This window comes from Maniola jurtina, chromosome 18 (genome assembly GCF_905333055.1).
Source record: "Maniola jurtina chromosome 18, ilManJurt1.1, whole genome shotgun sequence".
NCBI lineage: Eukaryota > Metazoa > Arthropoda > Insecta > Lepidoptera > Nymphalidae > Maniola > Maniola jurtina.
Genome location: NC_060046.1, coordinates 4,826,091 through 4,840,130, shown reverse-complemented (window position 1 = coordinate 4,840,130; position 14,040 = coordinate 4,826,091). Strand labels below are relative to the sequence as shown.

The 14,040-nt window shown below is 37.1% G+C and overlaps 1 long non-coding RNA gene across 1 annotated transcript; it reads right to left on the bottom strand.

Annotated features, from left to right (window-relative positions):
- Window positions 1-719: 719 nt before the first annotated feature.
- Window positions 720-11,012, bottom strand: LOC123874269. Its single transcript, XR_006797879.1, has 3 exons — window positions 11,002-11,012; window positions 4,546-4,550; window positions 720-813 (listed from the first exon to the last, which is right to left on the bottom strand). It is a non-coding gene; the product is annotated as an uncharacterized LOC123874269 (long non-coding RNA).
- Window positions 11,013-14,040: the final 3,028 nt, after the last annotated feature.

Sequence of the window (14,040 nt, the reverse complement as noted above, 5' to 3'; positions counted from 1 at the left end):
TATCTCAGAGTGGCCTATATAAAACTAAACAAAGACGAGGGGATAGCGACATGCAACTTCATGCGAGTAAAACCAATATTGGCCGCTCAACGGCTCAATTGACCGCTTGCATTGAAATGCGATATCGATCGAGTTGTTTTCAACGCCTGCTTCAGATGAGCCTGTATTAGAAACGTCGGGTTTTAAATAAAATGGGGATGCAGTCTCTTTTATTTTTAACCCCCGACCCAAAAGGAGGGATGTTATAAGTTTGACGTGTGTATCTGTGTATCTGTCTGTGGCATCATAGCCCCTAAACGAATGAACCGAATTTAATTTAGTTTTTTTTTGTTTGAAAGGTGGCTTGATCGAGAGTGTTTTTAGCTATAATCCAAGAAAATCGGTTCAGCCGTTTGAAAGTTATCAGCTCTTTTCTAGTTACTGTAACCTTCCTTTGTCGGGGGTGTTAAAATTTTTAATTTATACTTGTACTTAATGTGAAATAAATCACGAGTGATAGGGTCCTTTTAAATGACCATAAGTCACTGAACTCTACTGATACAACTACGTACGCTGGACTTGCTATTGCCGGCCTGTTTGGGAAGCAACATGATAATCGCTATTTTGGCGCTGATAGCAGCAGTGAATGTCATGTGAGCGTACTTGGACGAAACTAAATGTTGGTGATGAGAAATCTGTCAACACGAATACCATTTGACAGAAAGTGTCAACTTTAATTCCTGGTACGCTCGGTGGGGTGCTTTGAATTAGCACAAAAATTAACTGTCATTTTGTATGGTATATCATATCTAGCGTACTTGTATATGTCTACATCTGTGCCATAAGTTTCAGAAAAAGGTATTATATACACATGTATCGTAACTGGTAATGGTGGTGAAAAATGGTGTGCAATGTGCATATTATGAGACTTTGTTGGAGATCCGTAGTGGAACCAGAGTAAAAACATCTCAACGAACAACGAAGCTGAAATAACAATGGGCAGGGCAAATAGCACGAACCCGATTTATATTGACGTCAAATGGCAACTTCGCATCGGGAAGACCATCCACTAAGAATCACGAATACCTAAATATAATATCTCTTATGTTAATACAGTTGAGAAGGGCAATAGAAACAGCTACGTTAAAGACCACGTTCACGAACTCGCTTATCTACGTGGTTAAGAAACTTTTCACGATAGCCGATTAAAGGGAACCGGCAAGAACTTCCAACAGAAAACAGAATAATATAACGGCAATTGTTACAAAAGTTCCACCCTTCAAGCAACTTGGATACGAAATTGAAATAAGTGTGGTGGAGTCTGATAATAAGAAATTCTTGCTGCCGTTAGGTATATTAATACTCGTAATTCTCTTTCTTGACCATTGTTTTTGACGTATTCTGAGACGCTCGATAATATTTAGTAGTTATCATGTAGAATGTAGATAATGAACTTTATTTCAAACTTTGAGCTATGCGACTACGACGCAGTATTAAGGTATCTAAAATTGCTGTTTTACTGCAATACGCGTATAGAAATTTGAAAAAATCTACAGAAAAGTAACAGTAAAAATCTCAGACGAATGATTTTGGTCTACAGTTTCAATTCGCAGTTAAACTGGTAAAATTCAGACAAGGTTTCCATGAAAGCTTTTTATTTTTTAAGTACTTTATAAGTATATGTATTTTGCAAGAGGTATGCGGGAAAGAACTGTGTGCTATTTGTTCGAATTGAGTTTCCGTGCAATTTCCTCAGATCCAATGTGTAAAAGCGTTATGTGGGCATCGGTTTACTGTACAGTGCACTCTAAGCGTTAATATCCTGTTCATGTTGCTACGATATTTTCAACCTTTCCTGTATAAATACAATGACTGTTTTCGTATAAATATAACGAATTATTGGTTTCCCTGTAACAGGTCTGGTGCGTTGGGATCGTGGGTCAAAGAAACTTGAAGTTGCTTGCACTGAATCTTGTTAAAGTTAGGTACGCTTAAGTACTAACTTTCACGTCTGATTTATTCGGCAAACAGTTATAATAATTTTTAGCGGAGTACGTATTCTACTGCATAATCACGCGGCATTAGACTGTTTGCCGTTGAAATGAAATGAGACTAAGAAGAGTTGTAGGTACTTGCTTTGATCAAGCGTAATATTATTGAGAGATACAATTATTATCATCACCTATCAATAATAATGACCTATTGTATGTTGATCATACAGAGTGTTAGTCTAGCATAATAGACTATTTAATATGCTCTTCTGATTTTGAGAGGAAAGCCGTGCTCGGTAGTGGGCCGGTGATGAGTTGAAATGATGATGATGCTGAACATTGGGAAATATTTGAGATAATAAGAGTAGTTCAGATGTAGCCTAGCTTTTTTTTTTTCATGTTACGTGTTCTCTAATTCATTCCATATTTTGAACACAATTGATAGTTTTATTTGACTCTGTATATGTTTTTTGGCAACAAGATGGTCAATGCACTATGTACCTACTTAAGATGCTCAGTAAAGCACATGTGTGCTGCGGTAATTATGATTAACACAAATTACCTAATTGCGTTTATGGTTCAGTGACCCAAACACAATCTTGGCTTCTGACGCTAAGGGCTGCCTGTCATGCATGTGCTGCTGATTCACGCAAATTACCTACTTGGTGGGCCTCCAGATTGCTTGCAAATTGATCGATATTTTCATCATTATTAACAGTTTATGTACAGCCAGCTACAAAGTTAGGTTTGCACGCGCCAGTACAAACTGGTGGCGACGATGGGCGGGTGCAAACCTGGTTTTGTTGCTGACTGTACCACTCCTCTACAGAACCATCATCAGCGTCAACATCATCAGATGTCCGTTGATATTTTGACGTCCAAACGTCAAATTATTAGAAATGAAAAGATCCGTTGGAGGAATCAAAGTAACCGACATATTTCAACGGAGTGCGAACCCAAAGTGGCGTTGGGCAGGGCACTTAGTTCGAAACCGAGTGACGTTGGGGTACCAAGGTGCTCGAATCGACTCCACACCGGAAAACGCAGCGTTGTTACATCTGCCACTAGGTGTATAGACGACATCAAATGAGTCGTAGGGAGTATTGGATTCAGGCGGCACCGTGGCGTGTGGAAGTTCCTACAAGAGACATAATAGGATTGAGTTAAAATAAGCGCTCTTTGTGAGTGTTTATACCAACGCTTATTTGTTGTTCATAAAAGTTTATATTATGTCGATCCTAAAACTCGCAACAGGAGCTCTCACAATTTGCCTCGTTCATCATTTTACTTCGTCGGGAAAAGTATGAAGTATCATTAATTAAGGAGGTAATTTATCGGAAGGGCGGTTAATTTCTCGCAAAAATGTTCTGAATAAATAGTTACTGTTGCCGCTGCTGCATTATTTGCATATTTTCGAAGAATGTTGATGATGGCGCCATCAGTGACGGCCGTAAGTTGGCAGCATTGCGTCTAAGGGCCAATGAAAGTGGCGTGATGCGTTTTTAACCCCCGACCCAAAAAGAGGGGTGTTATAAGTTTGACGTGTGTATCTTTGTATCTGTCTGTGGCTTCGTAGCTCCTAAAGCTTTATAACCCATTTTAATTTAGTTCTTTTTGTTTGAAAGGTGGCTTTATCGAGAGTGTTCTTAGCTATAATCCAAGAAAATCGGTTCAGCCGTTTGAAAGTTATCAGCTCTTTTCTAGTTACTGTAACCTTCACTTGTCGGGGGTGCTATAAGTTTTTACCTTACACTTGTACTACTAAATTGTACCGACTTCAATGTCTATAACTATAACTGTCGCAAGGCATTATATTTGCAAAGGACTGCACCCCTAAATAGTCGAAATTCCACGGACTCGTACAAAGCGATTCGCTTTCCCGTTTCCTCTCGTTTCAAATACATACCTACTCCTAGAATATGGAATGTTGTTTTCCTCGCTAGCTATAAACTACTACACATAAAAATAAATAAAAATCTGTTTTAGGATGTACAGGTAAAGCCCTTTCATAATATTATGATACCCCACTTGGTATAGATTTGAAAATTGTTTTTTTTTTTTAAATGATGTAACCACAAATTCGCGGTTTTCAGATTTATTCCTGACCTACCTACCTACCAAATTTCATGATTCTAGGTCAATGGGAAGTACCCAATAGGTTTCTTGACAGACAGACGGACAGACAGACAACAAAGTGATCCTATAAGGGTTCCGTTTTTCCTTTTGAGGTATGGAACCCTAAAAATACTATTTTCACGAAATAGAACAACCTACCTTTATCTAGCCTTATCTAAATAATACGCAGGTAACAAATGATATTGAGATAAGGAGCCAGCCCAATAAAGAACATAAGCTTACATTACAGTGGATGGGAGGGATTTTTATTAAATCTTCCATATTGTGAAGTACGTTGGGGAATCGAGATCTGAATATTACCATTGCAGACGACTTGGCTCGCAATCCTGATTTCGATATTACCTCCATAATGTTAAAAGTAATTTAACTCTTTACTATTCAATTTTTATTCGTTCAGAAAGAACCTCTAGACTCATTCCGAACAAAATTTTTTGAAGACTGCAACTTGATTTTGCTTATAGCTTGATGGGCGCGTCACAAATCTCGGAATTAGCTTAGCTCATCGATTCGATGGCTTCGCTTATTTGCCGTCAAACTAATTTTGATATTTTATTGATTCAAATCTATAAAGTTTACGTTTTGAATTTTAAAATCTGGTTGCATCGTTATTATTCCGTGGAAGGCACTCTGCGCACGTACAAATAACCACGTGAGCTTGACAAATTGTATCATATTCATATTGGTTTCGGAGCGCGTTGGTATATCTAGTATGCCTTACTAGCTTGGCACACGCGTACCTTCAATCTAAAATCTTTAAAAACCGGCCAAGTGCGAGTCAGACTCGCGCACCGAGGGTTCCGTACTCGGTTATTTTTCCGACATTTTGCACGATAAATCAAAAACTATCATGCATAAAAATTAATAAAAATCTGTTTTAGAATATACAGGTAAAGCCCTTTCATATGATACCCCACTTGGTATAGTTATCTTATTTTGAAAATTTAAACACAATTTAATTTCTTATGACGTATTAAAAAAAAACTACTTACTAGATCTCGTTCAAACCTATTTTTGTTGGAAGTTCGCATAGTTATTGTACATCATAAATTTTTTTAGTTTTATCATTCTCTTATTTTAGAAGTTACAGGGAGGGGACACACATTTTATCACTTAGGAAGTGTCTCTCGCGCAAACTATTCAGTTTAGAAAAAATGATATTAGAAACATCAATATCGTTTTTGAAGACCTATCCATACATATCCCACACGTATGCGTTTGATGAAAAAAATATATTTTGAGTTTCAGTTCTGAGTATGGGGATTGGGGAGCCCCAAATTTTATTGTTTTTTTTCTATTTTTGTGTGAAAATCTTAATGCGGTTCACAGAATACATCTACTTACCAAGTTTCAACAGTATAGTTCTTATAGTGTCGGAGAAAAGTGGCTGTGACATACGGACGGACAGACAGACAGACAGACATGACGAATCTATAAGGGTTCCGTTTTGTGCCATTCGGCTACGGAACCCTAAAAACCTAAATCCACGCGGACGAAGTCGCGGGCATCCTCTAGTAATACATATATGAAAATTTTTATATTTAAATAAAACCGTATGGAAACACATTTGGGAACCTATTTTCGAGTAATATAATATTATTTATACATTTTAATAGCAATATACAGGGTATAAATAAAACGAAATGTGACGGGAATGGTTATTAAGATGTATTTCATGTGCCGCTCTCGTTTTTACAGAAACGTTTATAGTCGGATACATTTTAGTGATTCAATATTACAATGCCTATTATTAAAGTACATATTTTCACGCCTTGTTTATGTAGGTACAAGAATATCTCTAATTTCCTACGTCGTACAAAAATATAATGCCACCTTTTTATGTACATATTTCGGGATAGATACATAGCTATATTTTCCCCCGTTCAAACCTTCTATTAACAATAACATCTCACCAAAAATCGTTATCAACTAGCTGATACCCGCGACTTCGTTCGCGTGGATGTAGGTTTTTAAAATTCCCGTGGGAACTCTTTGATTTTCCGGGATAAAAAGTAGCCTATGTGCTAATCCAGGGTATAATCTATCTCCATTCTAAATTTCAGCCCAATCCGTCCAGTAGTTTTTGCGTGAAGGAGTAACAAACATACACACACACATACAAACTTTCTCCTTTATAATATTATATAGTGTGAAGTGTGATAAATAACATCACTGGGTACATCTACAAATTCAAGTTTGTTCAGTTGGTAAAGTCTTCCAGTCTTGTGCCACCTTCTTGATATCAGAGTATAATGCAGGCCCCATTCCTTTACATCACACTTTTTCTTATTTCTTTCAGAGGCACTTTTTTCTTACCGTCTTGCCTTATACGATCATCCTTGGAAGCTCGTTTATGGAATCTCCAAACTTGGAAACGAACCAAGCATTCCTCATCTCTTTATATATGCCCGAAAAATGCAATCTTTCCTCGCAAGACGAAATATGTAGTTCCTATCTAAAAATTGAATATTTAAATTGTACACTCGATTCAAATTGTATTACATAGGCGTGTGGTGCAAAAACTTCATACACTACTGCCAACTACTGCCGAATTCGGTAGACGGAACACCGCAACGCTGTTCTCTCCCTGTGTACATTGAGTTATAGGCATAGAGATGCTAACCTCACAAATTTTGTACATATTATGTTATGTGGAAATGCATATTAAGATTACCCTTCTTGCGTCATGAGCAAGGTCATAGAATACTTTCATTCAGGACAATACAACAGCTTCCGACATGATTTTTAAAACTTAAATGAACACACCATCATATTAATCAAGCTAATAATAACATTGTTGAGCATCTCAAGAAACTGTCGCTTAACTGTTGGATCAAGGGTAAGATACAGAAAGCAGTGGTTCTTGAGACGGCACGCATTGTGAGGAGGTTCCTCACTCTGGACCACCACCACCAGTGGTCAGTGGCCCTGACCACTGGTGGCTTGGGTCCAACCCACCGCGCTGCTAGTGGGATCCATTTTATCATATTTTTATTCAATGTTTTTTTTTTCCGTTTCTTTAGTTTTTTGTTGTTTATGTTATTTTATTTCTCTTTTGTTTCTGTTATTTATTGATTTTGTTGTTGATGTTATTTTATTTTTTGTTCTTTCTGTGTTTCTGTTATTTTTTCTGTTGTTTTTGTTATTTTATTGTTTGTTGTTTAAAAATAGGGTAAAATGTGAAAAATAAATAAATGAGAGACTTATAATAACATTGTTGAGGATAAATAGTATATCTTGTAATCATATTGAAACACCACAAGAAGTGCTACTACTTAGTCGTACCTCTACCGTCGTAGTTTGATAGCTGCATTGTGACGATCACAATCATCTCTGATTGGTCCACAGTCTCGCTATTGGCTAAAATGCACAGTTGCAGCAGAATACCATCAATTCAGCGTATCACAACAATTGGGGTTGTAGTAATAAAATGATTATGACTTTTTTTATTAATTACTAGAGGCATATAGATTCGCATTTATAATATTAGTATGGAGTAGAGGATGCCCGCGCCTTCGTCTTCGTGGATTTAGGATTTTAAAGATCCCGTGGGAATTATTTGGTTTTCCGGGATAAAAAGTAGTTCCCGGGATATAAGCTAACCTTATACCAAATTTCGTTAGAATCGTTTAAACTGTTGGGCCGTGAAAAGATAGCAGACGACAGACAGACAGACACACTTTCGCATTTATAATATTAGTATGGATTGGCAAGCGCGCCACATCACACCTGCCGGAAAGTGATAATGTGGCCTAAGATGGGACATGTTTACCTAAAAGATACTTATTCACTTTTGTTTGAAATATACCCGGATTGTGATTGGTAGGAAACACTGATCGCGGAAGAGTATTCCAACTTTCATACTAAAAGGCCGTTTTTACCACCCCCTCTAGTAAAACGCACCTCTACCCATGCCCCTTCCGCGCCCAATATGAATGTGATCCAATTTGTCAGGCTCACGTGGTTATTTGTACATGCGCAGGTGCGGCCTTACCCCGGAATAATAATGACAGATGCGAGTTGCGAACTCTTGCCGAGTTCTGTCTGAGTTCGTGTGCCCTCGTCATTTGCGGGGCTTTAACACGCCTTTACACCATCCGATTCAATATCAGACAAAAAATTATGTTAAAGATAAATTGGACGTATTTTCTGAAAAACACGTTTCGAAACCACGATCAAATCAAAATTTAGATACTTATTATGAAAAAAAAAAATGATTGTAACTCAGTGATTACGGTAAAAGGACATAATATGGCATTGGGAAATAAATATCCAGGATAATTATTTGGAATATTTCATTTGCAATGTGACATGCCATTTTACCGTGATCGCCCAGCTGAAATTTGTTTTTTCATAATACTTCAATTTTGTCTTGGTTGTGGATAGAAAATCTTCAATATAAGGATCAAAACACACAAGCCGTTAATAATTACTTGTTCTTGGTTTTGTAATTAATGGGTTTAGTTAGTCTTCTGTTAACAATGTTCTGATTTTGAATTTTTTTATTTGTTTCACTCGTCTGCAGCAGATTTTACGTATTTTATAGGTAGGTACCTATCGGATCGAATAATGTAAAAATGTCGTTACTCAGCTTATGTAAAGTCTACAGAGTATTTTAGTTTAGAACCGATTAATTAAGTTATAAGTTAAGAAAATTGTTTGAGTCTGTAAGACTAATTTTGTTTACATAACCTTAAGCCTTTTAAGATGTAAACACTTAAAATAGGTACACATTTTCTTCATAATAATTATAAGGTGGTTATACCACTGGTTGGCCCATAAGAATCACAAAGCATTTTTAATTCGCTGCTTACTTGCCCTTTCAGTTCCTGCTGAAAATCCAATTTATGGATTTTGCCCCTATGGACTCTGTTTTTCGTGCTCGCCTTGCAAGTTTTGTTAACATTAGTCAAGTAAACCCTGGTTTAGTTTAGCGTAGCTAAATCTGTCCCATAGTAAGAGATGTTGAAACACGATCCTAGGATTGTTTTTCCGTTACATTTTATTACGTATTAAAAATTTTCGGCTCGTCACTTTCCTGTCCATACTAAATGATATATTTACGTTAACGCTAATTTTAAAAGGTACATTAAAGCCACAAGGAGTCTGTTATTATTCGTATATATATTTGTATAATTTTTTCGATTATAATCAAAAGATATCGATGTCATGGTAATATTATAATATTACTGTGCCGAGGTAACGCAAATAAGACTTTAATAACGTAAACATCGATGAACGTAAGTAATCTGAAGTATCTACCTACCAAGGAGTGGAATTGCATTGAATATTATGAAGGTAATATGGAAATCGAAATATCGAGTATTCGCTGCCTTACCGTTATATTCGAATCTCGATTTCGGAGCGTACCTAGATTCGCATTTGGAAAATTTAATAAAAATCTTAGCTGCTTTTCTTAATCGAAGTGCTATTTTTTACCTACTTGCTTTTTAAGTTTTAATCGATCTTTCTCTGTAAGCAACATTAGACACTATCAAGGTAAAGTTGTGTGTCTTTTCGACAGGCTAAAATCTGTCGTGGTAGGGGCCTTGAGGCCAAGGGTCCTTGCTTGGACGCGCCCTCACAGATAGCTTTGATACTTGGACTATTTTTTACAGCCCTTTTCCATTACAGTGGGCTGAGGCCGCGCCTATTCAGCATCGGCGTTGAGACAGTTGAGTCTAATGAACTGGTTGGTATCTTTGATGGTATTAGGTGACAAATCCGGTAGGCGGGGTGCTATATCCGTTGGGTTGAGTTTTAACTAGGGTAGACTTTGCGGTACGCGACCGCAACGCCCGATGTCAACAAGTGACACTTTGGCAAGATTCTATGCAGATGGTCGCACATCGCGGTCGCTTACCTCAATTCTTCATTATTATCCATCCATACTAATATCCATCCATACTAATATCCATCCATACTAATATCCATCCATACTAATATTATATATGCAAAAGTATTTCTGTCTGTCTATCTGTCTATCTGTCTGCTACCTTTTCACGGCCCAACAGTGTAACCGATTCTGACGAAATTTGGTACAGGGTTAGCTTATATCCCGGGGACGGACAGAGGCTACTTTTTATCCCGGAAAATCAGAGTTCCCGTGGGATTCCTAAAGACCCATCCACTAAACCGATTTGTATGAAATTTGGTGCCGAAGTAACTTGCGTCCCTGTAATCGAATTAGGCAACTTAAAGACATTTGATCCTTATAATTGATCCTAACGATCTATGCAATAAAAGTACAGGTTGTAATTTTAACAGATTTTAGTCGGTTCGATTCCCGGGTGTGGCAAGCAAATTTTCGAAAATCTTTGAATGCATTTTTCTTTCAATTCAAAAATAAAGGAATGTTTTCTTTGAGTAATTTTTTTTATCTACAGTATTACCTAAGAGTACTTTCCCTTCAGGTGACATTACAAAATTCCACCCTATATGTGTATGTGTATATCTATGACTTAGGTAACCATGTAAAGTTAATGCAAATCAACTATTCATATGAATTATATTTGTCACGGCTAAATATCAGACAATTTCAAGACTAATAAAATGAATAGAGGCAGCCTTGAGAATTGGGATATAGTCTATTTAGCCGAAAGCAATCACAAACATTCAGATCCCCTGGAGAATTCCTAATAATAGTGTCGTGGGTAGTCCATCCTACCAAGAATGATTGCTCGTTATCACAACTAATTACTTATCGATATCCGATATCAATAACAAACTATTCGTGCTTCATAAGCAGTTTTTATTTCTTCATAATTATGGAAAAAAATGCTTTTTTGCTATTATCATGCTTTTACCCCGACCTTACCCACGGGATGAAAGTATTCTAAATCGGTTTCGAGTCCAAGTTTTATAATTATCGGTTCAGCGGTTGAGTCGCGATATAAACTGATAGAGATCATGATTTCTCATGATATACCACCGCAGGTGGTACCCGCGGGACGGAGGTGCCGTGTTGTGGCTAGCATCAAATCTGGCTATTGAGTTCTGAATACAGATTCTATATCAAGAAGGAAGAAGGAACCGGAAAGAGTGAAAAATTTATATGTATCACTTTTATTCATCAGCTTCACTTTTAGTTTGACATAAATTGTACAATTAGTTTTATAAACGTAACCAGTATCATTTTACAATTAACAAGTGTAAATTAAAAATTTTCAACACCCCCGACAAGTGAAGGTTACAGTAACTAGAAAAGAGCTGATAAGTTTCAAACGGCTGAACCGATTTTCTTGGACTATTCCGCGCCTACGATCCAAAGAATCTGAGTTTTCCAAAACATCATTTTCAAATAAATAATTATGTATATCTAGGCAACGTCCATCTTGACAGCTTGACATTTGTCAATTGACACTTGAATATTATGAACCTAAGGGTTATCTAACCTTCTTTTCTACAAGAAAACTAGAAAAGAGCTGATAACTCTTGAACGGCTGAACCAATTTTTTGGATTATAGCTAAGAACACTCTCGATCAAGCCACCTTTCAAACAAAAAAAAGTAAATTAAAATCGGTTCATCCGTTTAGGCGCTACGATGCCACAGACAGATACACAGATACACAGACACACAGATACACACGTCAAACTTATAACACCCCTCTTTTTGGGTCGGGGGTTAAAAATCATAGTTTATCGACTGACTGCTTGAAGAGAAACAAAAAAAATATTTTATAGATTAAATTCGCAATTTTCAATCACGTCACGATGGGCAGTGATTTATTTTTAATCAGTCTTCCAGCAAATAATTCAATCCTCAGCGAAATATTGACGAGGTGACAGATTATAATTCGTGTCAGAGAATGCCACTTCACTTCGCTTCATAATTTTATTTATATCTACTGTACAGAGTGGTATAATATAATATATTTTATAAGTCCTCAGTTTACACAATAATAATATATTCTTACGTCACGCGTAATATAAAACTGCCCTTTTTAACCCCCGACCCAAAAAGAGGGGTGTTATAAGTTTGACGTGTGTAGGTATCTGTGTATCTGCGCATCTGTCTGTGGGATCGTAGCTCCTAAACGAATGAACCGATTTTAATTTAGTTTTTTTGTTTGAAAGGTGGCTTGATCGAGAGTGTTCTTAGTTATAATCGAAGAAAATCGGTTCAGCCGTTTGAAAGTTATCAGCTCTTTTTGGTTTTCTTATGGAGGTTTTTGTGTCGGGGGTTTTTTAAATTTTGAGTTATATACAGAAAAGTTCAAACAATTTTTTGTTTTACAACATATACCCTGAATAAAACGTAAAAATAATAAAATAAATCTACTTAAATCTAAATTAAAACTAAATTCTTAAAATAATTCGTTTTAATCATTGCATTACGCAGAGACCACCTTTAATGATAACTATAGTACGCGACAGGTGAAGATGGCAATCGGGGTATGACGCGGGGGGACGTCCCGCACGCCCGCACATCACCTGCGCTATCCCGCACCGCATTACCTCACCTCAACCTGTCGCGTACGAATTTAACGAATCGAAGTATTTCATTGTCATTATATTCCATGCACTTTGCCATTTTAGTGTAAAACCTATGGAAGGGCAAACGTCTCCGTCGTAAATCTTAACGTAAATCAGGGTTATGTTTTTAGAATTGAAAACTCACACTAAGGCCTCATTCGCATGAGAGCTTTTTTAACGCACACTTTGTATTTTCAGCGCCACGCTGGATTTTAACGCAACGCTTTTTTAACGCTCGTGCGAATTAGGGCTAAAGGGCATTGTACTTTACATATTTCAATACTTAGTTACTCATATAAGTCGAGCTAGTGTTGAATCTCGCAGTGGAAATACAATAAAGCACATGTCACGAGCCGAATCCGAGTCGCCCGTTGTCGCCCGCCCGGCGCGTTGACTGAATTTCAATTCCTACCGTTTTCAACCAAAAATTTTCAGTCTAACTGCAAAAATATCGAAGTTGGAAAAACTTCAACATGACACGGTTGAAAAGACACGGCCGTGTTATGAAATATAACTTTTGGAATGCAAATATTTCAGTACCGGTTTTCACAACTGCCACGGGCAGGCTGGAGGTTGTACCTGAAAAATATCAACACGCCCTGTAGAAGAACGAAAAGCACGGAAAATATAAGCTTTAGAATGAATAGGATTATTCAACTATTCTCCGCAACTGCCAATTGCCATAGGCTACCTGATTTAACAAGGAAGTAGAAGTTATTTTTACCCGACTGCAGCAAAGCCAAATGGAAGGGTTATGATTTTAGCAGTCTATTTATGTATGTATGTGTGTATGTTTGTACCCAGATCCTGTGTCTTCCACCGTAGCGCCCAAACTACTGGGCCGATTTTGATCAATGAGGTATCAATCGATTCGTCGTAAAGGTCCAGTTGACATAGGCTACATTTTATACGAAAAAATTGACCTAACGTATATTACATGAAAAAAACTAAGGGTCTCCAAAATTATTATTTTTAACCCCCGACCCAAAAAGAGGGGTGTTATAAGTTTGACGTGTGTATCTGTGTATCTGTGTATCTGTGTATCTGTGTATCTGTGTATCTGTGTATCTGTGTATCTGTGTATCTGTCTGTGGCCTCGTAGCGCCTAAACGAATGAACCGATTTTAATTTAGTTTTTTTCGTTTGAAAGGTGGCTTGATCGAGAGTGTTCTTAGCTATAATCCAAGAAAATCGGTTCAGCCGTTTGGAAGTTATCAGCTCTTTTCTGGTTTTCTTATTACTTTTATCCCAGGACCCCCAGAGGTTACGTATTTTCTGACACAGGAAATATGTACGATTGAGTAGTGTTAGTAAGTACTAAGAAAGCATGCCTAGCCTACGTGCTAGCTTGCTTAGACGGCCAATTTTCAGGTATCTGATAATCAAGGTACATAAAACCATTACTTACCTCACGTAAATTCTCCAAACTGATTTTTACGTATATTTTCCTTAAAAATATGT